The sequence below is a fragment of the Pongo pygmaeus genome, chromosome 13 (genome assembly GCF_028885625.2).
Source record: "Pongo pygmaeus isolate AG05252 chromosome 13, NHGRI_mPonPyg2-v2.0_pri, whole genome shotgun sequence".
In the NCBI taxonomy this organism is placed as follows: domain Eukaryota; kingdom Metazoa; phylum Chordata; class Mammalia; order Primates; family Hominidae; genus Pongo; species Pongo pygmaeus.
Genome location: NC_072386.2, coordinates 128,912,554 through 128,923,616, shown reverse-complemented (window position 1 = coordinate 128,923,616; position 11,063 = coordinate 128,912,554). Strand labels below are relative to the sequence as shown.

The window sequence follows — 11,063 nt, the reverse complement described above, 5'->3', positions numbered from 1 at the left end:
GACTTTCTTTCTATCAGCAATAATGTATAGGAATAATTTGAACTTCAAATAAAAAAAAATACCATTTACAATAGCACCCCCAAAATTGAATTTATTAAGTATAAATGTAACACAATACATCTAAATATGCATTCAGAAAACCTTGGATCATGGTTGAGAAGAATAAAAAATATACAAATAAATGCAGATACTCATTGTTTAGGAGCAGTACACTCATTACTGTTAGCTTTACCACAAAGCTAAAGTAATGAAGACAGTGATATTGGTGAAGGAATGGACAAATAGATAAACAGAATAGAATACTGAATCCAAAAGACCCAAATAAATATAGTCAACTGCTTTTGTCAAAGGGGCAAAAATATTCAATGGGGAAAGAAAAGTCTGTTCCACAGATGGCGACAGAACAATCGGAAACCACAGGGAAAAAAATGAATGTAGATACAAACTTCATAGCTCACCCCTAAAAAAATCACTCAAGATAGTCTGTAGACTTAAATTTTCAAATACAAAATTGTAAAAGTTATAGAAGAAAATCCATATGACTTTGGATTGGTGATGAGTCTTTAGATACAATACCAAAAGCCAGTTCATAAAATAAAAAAAGATAATGTGGACTTTATTAAAATTTAAAATGACTATTCTGTGAAATATCCCATTAAGAGAATCAAAAAACAAGCCACAGACTGAGAGAAAATATTTAAAAAACAAACCTGAAAAAGACTTGTGTGCAAAATATACAAACAAATTCTAATAACAAAAAGAAAAACAACCCAATTAAAAGATAGACACCTCACCAAAAAAGATATACAGATGACATGCCCAGGTGCAGTGGCTCATGTCTGTAATCTCAGCACTTTGGGAAGAGGAGGCAGGCAATCACTTGAGGCCAGGAATTTGAGACCAGCCTGGCCAACATGGCAAAATCCTGTATCTACTAAAAATACAAAAATTAGCTGGGCGTGGTGGCTCACGCCTGTAATCCCAGCTACCTGGGAGGTGGAGGCAGGAGAATCACTTGAACCGGGGAGGCAGAGGTTGCAGAGAGCTGAGATCACGCCACTGCACTTCAGCCTGGGTGACAGACCAAGATGCCATCTTAAAAAAAAAAAAAATGGAGTTTTGCTGTCACAAGCCAAGAAACTAAGAGAAGCTGAAGAGAGGCCCGAAACGGATCCTTCCCTAGTGCCTTCAGAGGGAGCATGGCCCTACTGAGACAGAGTAGAAATGGGACTCAGCCCACCCCCACTAACGTGTTGTTCCGTACATGCCCGCTGACCACCAGCCCTTGCAGCGCCACCCTCCAGGTGCCATACTCACTGGCCAGACCTTGCCAACTGTCTGAAATACACTAAGATAAGCAGCGTCTCGCCGTAAGTCTTACTCAAGGGAGTTGACTCTATCACCCACTTGTGCATGAGGCCAGGAGAATGACCGATCCTTACCCCTGGCCTCATTATAATACTAAATTCCCCACCCAGGTATGGGCTTTTCACCTATTTTCTGATCATGCAACGTATGCGTCAGCACGATTCTTTACTGCATCTGAGCACCCTTCACTCCACCCCGTAGGTGTAATGACACTCACCTAACTCATAAATTATGCATGTCACCCTCAAGACACCACAATGCACTCCCCTTGGGGAGCCAGCCAAGAATCCTTCCTCCTGGCCAACCTTTAGGGCATAAGACTTAGTATGTCTCTCTTCTGCTCAACCTTTAGGGACATAAGACTTAATAAAGCCTTGTCTGGGAAACTTGCTTGGCCTTGTATCAACTTCTGTTTCATGGGAGCCTAAGAATATGTAGTCAGGAACACTGCCAACATCTTTATTTCCAACTTCTGGACTTCAGAACTGAGAAATAAATCTCTGTGGTTCTAAGCTACCCATTTTGTGGCACTTTGTTACGGCAGCCCCAGGAAACAAATGCAGGCACGTTCTGCTCCATCTGCCGCTCTCTCCAGACCACAGCTCTTCCCCAAGCCCACCCCATGAGAGGCTGAGGACAGAAGCAGGACCCTTCACAGGCCACCATCACTGCTGGATGGACACTTCCAGCACTGACTGTCTGGGAGCTCCAGCCTCAGCTCTCAGTTTCCAGAAGCGAGTGGGAGGATGAGGACAAGGAGGAATGAGGGCTCTGGCCTCCCAGGAACTGTCCCTGAACCTCCACCCTGCTGTCCTTGAAGCTGCCCCTGAGCCTCCACCCTGACCTCAGCCCAGAGCTGCCCCGAGCCTCCACCCTGCTGTCCCCAGAGCTGCCCCTGAGCTTCCACCCTGCTGTCCCCGAAACTGTCATTGAGCATCCACTGCGCTGTCCCTAGAGCCCAGAAAGCCTAGGGCTGGCCAAACCTCACCCCTCACTCCTCCTCTGGCCCCTCTTCCCAGGCATCAGCACTTTGGAACAGCCATGAAGCCCCTTTTAATCTCTAGAAAGGTGCCTCAGGAAGGCACAGAGAGGTCACACCAGGTGGTCATGGTGCCTTACCTGTGTCCACTGGGCCCAGGCTGGCCCTTTAAGGGGATGATGGTGGAACAGCTGAGAAACCACACCCGTCTTCTCAGAGAGGCCAGGGATAAAGAAAAGGGACAGCCGAAGGAGGAACCTGTGGGCAGGATGCTGGGGGTAGAGGTTCCTCCCTACAGGCACTGAGCGGAGGGATCCTTCCTCCCTGAAGCTGCCCCTGAGTCTCCATCCAGACAGGACCTCCGACCACTGCTAGGGGCCCATTCTCAGGAGGTTCAGTCCCAGACAAGGGCTCCGGAGACTTAAGTCCATTTTCCCAAAACGGACATGATTCATCTAGCAAGTCAGGGACTTAGAACCTCCAGGACCCAGCCTTGCTAAGGACAGAAGGGAGTAACATGCCCTGGTGGGGGACGTGGGGGCCCAGTCCTCCCGTGGCAGATAGGCAAGTGGCTGTACCCTCCACTCCGTACACCCTGCTGGCAGCACATGCTCTGAGCTCAGGTCCCAGCACCTTCCTGCTCTTCCTCCAGGCCCACAGATTTCCAAGGACTTGCTGGGCCACAGGTGAACAGTGCAGTGGCCTCCTGGACACAGGACTCTGAGGCTCCTCGTCGGGTGCCAGCACAGTCCTGGCTCAGCAGCACACCAGCCCTGTGGGCCCCCATCCAAGTCTGGAACAGAGTGCAGGAGGAGGGAAGGGCTCAGGTAGCATGTTCGGAACTCATCCTGGGAGCAGCTGCCTCCTTTCTGGCAAGCCCAGCCTCCCTCCTCCTCTAGGAAGCCCTCCTCCTCCAGGAAGCCCTCCTCCTCCAGGAAGCCCTCCTGAGGTCCACACCCAGAGGCCAAGCAGCGCCTGTGTCTTGGACATTCTGTCTTTCCTCCATGTGCCAGCCCAGCCTCATCATGGGATCCTGAGTCCCTTCAGGCTCCTCACCACTCCGCCAGCACAGGGCCTGGTGCTCACAGCAGCCTGAACCAAGGTACAGATGGTGATGTCTGCCCAGGACAGAGCCAACTCCTGATGGCATGTGCCTCAAGGCCTTTCAGCAGCTGCAGAGACTGGGCATTCCCACCACACGTACACACACACACACACACACACACACACGAGTCGCCGTCAGGACTGGTGACTTTCAAAGCACTGGGCTAAGGCTAGCAGACCTGGATCTTTCTGTGGGGACACAGGAGGCCCCCGCCTCCAAAAGGAAGCTCTTCCCTTGGTGAGACCAGGAACCTCCATCCCATGCACAACACACAACACACCTCCATCACTGCACTGCTCCCTAAACCCACAACACACCCTCCATCACTGCACTGCTCCCTGGAGACAAACCTACGGCACCAGATCCCCACCCGCGGGTCTAAATAACCCCTGGCAGGTGCCCTGATTCTCTAGGGAAGGGCTGGTGCCTGCAACAGGATGACAGTCCGGGGGACAGTCATGATCTGTGTCCTGCTCAGCCTTGTACTCGGCTGCCCAGGCCCGTGACAGTCACACCTACCACCTTGGGGAAAGGGGGAGACTCTGCCGAGAGCCAGGTGCCCGGTTTATGGTTCAAATTGAACATGTGGACAAAAATTCTTGAAAACTAGGCTCGTCATTTAGAGAAAAAAGGATTTTTCTGCAAAGTAAGCTGGAGCCGCGGTGTGGAGGGAACATCCTTGCCACACAGGGCCCAGGGATGCCCTAGGGCACAGGGAGGGAAGATCCTGGAGAAGAGGGGTCAGCTTGGCCCAGACCCCAGGGAGGGGCCCTCACTGCCTCTTGTCCTTTGCCCAAAGTGAGGAGTCTGAGGGAAAAAACCAGAGACCATTCAATGGAGCCCTCCCTCTCCCCCTCCTCCCACCCAGGGGGCATGAACCCCCAGCCCAGCAGGGAGGGGAGGGGCTGATGCAACCCCCAAGTTGCTCACTGGTTCCTGGGCTGTGGGGGCCCAACAGGGCCACAGATGGGGAATTGCAGAGCCCGCTCCACAGCTGTGGTGCCAGCATGCGATCCGTGGGGACCAGGGGACCAGGGGACCAAGCAGAGCAGGAGCCCAGAGGCAGTGACAGCCCCAAGGGCAGCACACATACCACAGACCCTTCCCCATGGCCACAGGACAGACACCTTTGCAGAAGGAGGAGGTGAGGCACATGGTGCGTGCAGACAGCCGCAAACCAGAGGGGACAGAGATAAGTCATGAGAAATTTACATTTTTCCATCAACAGCGGAACTGGAGACATGAGAACAAAAATAAATCAGTAATGGAGAATAAAGCTAGTTTTTCCCCACTTGAGACACAGCGTATAAATTGAAATACACTGAATATACAAAAAAGGCTCCAAGCACTGACAAAGCTCCCATTCTGGCCGCCAACTCTCATGAAAGCCAACATCTCGGGCAGGCCAGAGCTCTGGGCAACACCTGCCCCCGACGCCCTGCTGTGGTCTCTGCACACACCTGGAAGTTCCCATTGTGCACACCGTAGAGGGGCTAGAAGAACACCGCTGGAGAGGGCACATTCTAGTAGAAGGTTCTCTTCACCCTGAGGCCAGGAGAGGCCAGTCAGAGGCCTATGGGGACCCAGGCGGCCTGAGGTCACTGCAGAGGCTGAGCTTCCTTCCATCAGCAGGAGGCCCGCCCAGCTCATCCCTACTGCTGCCTCTCTCCCATCTCATCACATTCCAACCCACTCTCAGGACAGGACCCAACTGGGCCTCCTTGCCTAACGGCCTCACAGGACTGATTTATACTGAGGCGCGCGTCCTTTACAGTGTGAGCTGCGATGGCGGGTTCAGAACGGGGAGTTATCAGCTAGATCCTCAGCCCACAGAGGGAGCCGCACCTCCAGGAACTCTGTCTTTGCCATCAGCACATCTGTGGCTCCCACCCCACCCAGTGTCTCCCTGAGCACCTGACTTGCTGCCAAGGATCCACTGATCCTCTCATAAGGATGTCACCTGGGGCTCCAACCCAACAGGTGTAAATAGACCTTGCCAACCTTCCCCCAAGGCTGTGCCCCATTTCCCCACCTCAGGGGTCACCACTTATATCTCATCCAGCCACATGTCCCCTCTATTTCTTCTCCTAAGACCCTGCAATTTCCTCCACCTTGCTCTACCTCCACTTCTTTCACTGGCTCATGCCAAATCACCTCCCTGTGGGCACCCCACTGGCCCCCAGCAGCTCCCCTATGCCCCCTTTTCCCAGCAATCCATTCCTCAAAACAAACTAGGTCGTGTTACACAGTTTCACACTCTCCTTTGCTCCAAGAAGAAGCCAATCACCCTCTCGCTTAGCCCGACCCAATACCCCTCTCCCCACACCCTCTTCCTCACATCCGAGGCCTGACATGGCCCCTGCACCCCATCTTGTAACCTGACATGTGGTGCATGAGGCGTGACGTTTTATTTAAGGAGGGCCCTTGTCTATCTTGTTCTCTAAGGCATCTGCCAGGGTGAGAACAGGGTCCTCAGTACACCAGATGCCCCAACTGTCGTTTCGTAGAACATGTGAACAAATGAACAAACCAAGCTCCTCCAGAGGCAGAAGACTAGGACCCCGGGCTCTTGATCTCGGTGACTCTGGGACTGGTTGGGACCAAGCTGCCCTTATCTTCAGCCTCTGCCTCAGATTCCCCTTCCCTTCTCTCCCCTAGCAACTTGACAACTCTCTATTGGCCCAGAGTGGAGACTTGTAAAGCCCATTCCCATCCAGGACCGGGCAGTGGAGAGGGGAGGGGAGGAACCAGACAAGGGTGGCCCTTGATGGCCCACCCACCACACACTCACACATACACTAACATGTACACTCTTACACACTCACACATGTACACACACACACATCAGCTACCTACCTGGGTGACAGCTTGAACAGGAGGTAGGTCAGGCCAGTCAGCAGGAGAAAGAGAGACACAGCAACAAAGGTGTTGCCTGGCCGCCCCCAGGGTGGGATCAGAGGGCCCATGGGCAGGAAGGGCCCAGGGCTGTGAGCAGCCTCAGTGCCAGGAGGATCCCCCCCAAACCTACCTGGCAAAAGTGCACCCTTTAGTGCCCTGGGCCAAAGTGGAAGGTTTGTGATGGGCCTTGGAGGTTTGTGTCACCTGCTGAAGGACCTTGTGTGAGCCACACTCCTGGGCCTCACTCTTCCCATCTGCCACACGGTGGGTCATAAGGTCCCTGGACCGTCTCAGCATTGCAGTGTGCAAGGGTCAGTGCAGCCCTCACTAAGGACACTGAGGTCATGTCCAGTCTCCAGGCAGGAGCACCAGCCCTGGTGTGCAGCCCTGCCACCCTCATTCCTAACAGGAGCCACTGACTACAGGTTCCCAGGAAGCCCCAGAGTTGGCAGGTGTTTGTGTCCTCCCTACAGACCTCGGACCTCGAGAGGAAGGGGGTCAACTGGGGCACGGCTGCCTCAGGGAGGGGCTTCCAGGAGGCTGAAAGGGTGCGGGGGTGAGGTGTCAGGGGAGAGGATGCCCAGCCCAGACTCTGGAAGTGCAGCAGCCATAGCAGCGGCCACCTTGTCTCTGGGGAAACTGGAAGCACACAGGCTAGCTCCACTCGCTCCACTGGCCTGTGTAACGCTCCTCCTGTGCCACGTCATCCTCCAGCATGGCCATCTGGACACGCAGCCTGGCCTCAAGGATAAAGCCAGGGTCCAGCTCAAAGGCTTCAAGTATGAGCCAGGTGTGATACTGACAATGTGATCCCTGTGCTGGGCCCGCTGTGGGGGTGGGGACAGTTGGCAGGTGCTGAAGGTGGGGCTGGGTCCCTCAGCCCTTGAGAATACACACATGCACACGCTCACATAACACACACATGAACGCACCTGTGTTCACACAGGCACACTCGCCAAGTTCACGTGCACACACACACAGAGAAGGCACACTCACACTCACACACAGATACAGCTGCGTTTGCCCACAAATACACATATGCACCCACAGGAAAACATGTCTACAGGCAACTTTCACACTCATCACACTTACATGCACACTCATATACACAAGTGTGTGCACAGAAGCAACTCACCACACTCACATACATGTACACATAGGCATGCCCATGTGCACACTCACACATACAAACACAAGGCACAGACACACTCATGTACACTTACATACAAACACAAACATGGGCACACTTGTATGTGCACACAAACACATGCACACTTACCACACTTATGTGCACACACTCACAGAGACACAGGCACACTCACCCTACTCACATACACACACACGAAGCGCACACATGTGCATGTCAGCATGTGTGTGCGCACACACACACCTGGCTCCAGTTCCTCCCCTCCTCATCACTCCAAGTTGGCCTCGCCTTATTTAGAGTGGGGAGTCTGCCCTGGACTGCTGCTCCCACGAGAGAGGCCCCCAGGAGAGAAGCCAGCCAAAGTGTCACCTCCCAGGCCTCTTCCTGCCTCTTGAAGGCCAGCTCATAGCTGAAAAGTGTGCTCATTGACTCCAAGGCGGACTGAGGCTCCAGGTCAGGGTGCAGTGGCCAGAGCTGACGTGCTCTGCAAGTCAGAGAGTGGGTCCAGCTTCACGGGAACAGAGAGAATCCATGTAAGGCTGAAGCCCCATGGGTCTGGGTGTGTCAGTCAGCACACCCAAGACTGGGGATCTGAAAGATTCCCAAGGGGCATGGTCAAGACCCTCTCAGACCAGACACCTCACTGGGAGACTGGTCCAGAAAAGCCCCAGGCGGGACAGGACAGCAGTGACTTCCTCTGGCCCCTGCACTAACCATGTGGACCCTCCCTTCCCAGGGGCCAAGCCTGCCCCCAGCCCTGGATCTCACTGGGCAGGGACTGACCCTCCCTTCCCAGGGGCCAAGCCTGGCCCCAGCCCTGGACCTCACTGGGCAGGGACTGACCCTCCCTTCCCTGGACCTCACTGGGCAAGGACTGACCCTCCCTTCCCAGGGGCCAAGCCTGGCCCCAGCCCTGGATCTCACTTGGCAGGGACTGACCCTCCCTTCCCAGGGGCCAAGCCTGCCCCCAGCCCTGGACCTCACTTGGCAGGGACTGACCCTCCCTTCCCTGGACCTCACTGGGCAGGGACTGACCCTCCCTTCCCTGGACCTCACTGGGCGGGGACTGACCCTCCCTTCCCTGGACCTCACTGGGCGGGGACTGACCCTCCCTTCCCTGGACCTCACTGGGCGGGGACTGACCCTCCCTTCCCTGGACCTCACTGGGCGGGGACTGACCCTCCCTTCCCTGGACCTCACTGGGCGGGGACTGACCCTCCCTTCCCTGGACCTCACTGGGCGGGGACTGACCCTCCCTTCCCTGGACCTCACTGGGCGGGGACTGACCCTCCCTTCCCTGGACCTCACTGGGCGGGGACTGACCCTCCCTTCCCTGGACCTCACTGGGCGGGGACTGACCCTCCCTTCCCTGGACCTCACTGGGCGGGGACTGACCCTCCCTTCCCTGGACCTCACTGGGCGGGGACTGACCCTCCCTTCCCTGGACCTCACTGGGCGGGGACTGACCCTCCCTTCCCTGGACCTCACTGGGCGGGGACTGACCCTCCCTTCCCTGGACCTCACTGGGCGGGGACTGACCCTCCCTTCCCTGGACCTCACTGGGCGGGGACTGACCCTCCCTTCCCTGGACCTCACTGGGCGGGGACTGACCCTCCCTTCCCTGGACCTCACTGGGCGGGGACTGACCCTCCCTTCCCTGGACCTCACTGGGCGGGGACTGACCCTCCCTTCCCTGGACCTCACTGGGCGGGGACTGACCCTCCCTTCCCTGGACCTCACTGGGCGGGGACTGACCCTCCCTTCCCTGGACCTCACTGGGCGGGGACTGACCCTCCCTTCCCTGGACCTCACTGGGCGGGGACTGACCCTCCCTTCCCTGGACCTCACTGGGCGGGGACTGACCCTCCCTTCCCTGGACCTCACTGGGCGGGGACTGACCCTCCCTTCCCTGGACCTCACTGGGCGGGGACTGAGAACACTCACTGGGCCACAGGGGTCACAGGCTGCAGGGCCTTTCTCCCAGCCTCCAGGAAGCCAGGATGTTCTTGCCAGGGGGCCCTGCCCCAGGCCTATAGCTGCTGTTCACCGTGTCTCCAGGGCAGGTACTACAGGTCCACCAGGCTGACCTGATCCCTCCCGGACACGCGGTGGTAGAAAGTGATGATGAAATTGTCAGATGGCAGGAGTGCTCCCTTGGGCGGCAGCACTATGGTGCACTCACTGCCCTGCCAGATGCACTTCTGTGTGCCACCAGGAGCCTGGTTGCTGAAAAGGGCATGTGTTAGCACCACGGGGCTGCTACACTATCCTGGTGCAGCTGTTACAATCCTCACCTTCATCCCTGTCTAGATAGGCATGGCCCTCCACCCTCACCTGATGAAGGGGAGCCAGCGGCTGGAGCCCTGGCCCAGCTCTGGGGCAGACCAGTGGCAATCAATCCTGAGAATGTTGTTGGTGAGGCAGGTGAAGGTTCCAGCCCTTGGCCCTGGAGACAGTGACAGCTGGGAGCCCACAGTGAGTGCTTCAGAAGAGAGCTGAGTTGGGGGGTTGGGGGAGATCCAACAGCTGACATCCTAGCAGGGCAGTCACCAGTGAATGATCCCACAATCTGTCCAGGGAAGCACTGGGAGGCCTGGGAAGTGGTGGGCTCTGACCCATGGTACATGGGCAAGTCAGAACCAGAGAGGTGTCAAGAGGGTGAAGGAAGGGTCGGTCCAGGGACCGGAGGTAGGGAGGTAAAGGAAGGGAGACTAGAGACAGAGGTCCAGGCTGACCCCTAGAGGACATGCCCTAGCACAGTTTGGGCCAAACCTTTCCCTAGGGGCTCGACATCAGACAACCCAATCCCCTAAACATACCCTAGTTCTCCACCCACCTCATACAGACACTAGTGCCTAGCCGTCACCTCATCCATCCCCCGAGACAGAGACTCCCGAGCAGACACAGGTGCAGACACAGGTGCAGGCCAGGAGCCAGGTGCCCATGTCTCGCCTCAGGGCCTCACTCTCCAAGGTCCAGCCTGCAAGGGGCTGGGCTGAGGGCCTGTGCGAGCCATCCCTCTCTGGAGGGGTGCTCCCCATGAATTGCTCCCCAGCAGAGTGCTCAGTGGGTCTCCATCTGCACTCACACAGTGTCCTGTGAAAGACGCTGGGCACCACTGCCCAGGGTTTACTGATAAGGAACTGAAGCTCAGAAAGGCCACTTGACCCTGCCAAAGACTCATGATTGCAGGCTGTAAGATGCACCCTCAAACTTAGATCCTGGACTCTGACTCAGCTAGATCTCCACGTCTGCCAAGAAGGCTCCTCTGTGGGACAGGCATCCTCTGCCAGCCCATCCCCTGTCCTGGGCCCATCCTGCAGGGGAGTCAGGATTGGGGGAACCACTCACTACCGACAACCACCACAGGTGCATTTTCTACTTTAATTCTCACAACAGCTCTGTAATGGAGAAGCACTGTCCCCGTTCACAAGCAAGGAGCTGAGTCCCAGGAAGGGAAGGAGGAGAAATCACTTGCCCAGGGTCACATAGACAACCTCTATGCATTTATTTATTTACTTATTTATTTATTTATTTTTGAGACAGAGTCTCCCTCTGTTGCCCAG

General features: G+C 55.6%; 1 pseudogene; it reads right to left on the bottom strand.

The window, feature by feature from the left end:
* Positions 1-2,802: 2,802 nt before the first annotated feature.
* LOC129043558 (interleukin-9 receptor-like) lies at positions 2,803-10,538 on the bottom strand (annotated as a pseudogene).
* Between the last annotated feature and the right edge of the window lie 525 nt (positions 10,539-11,063).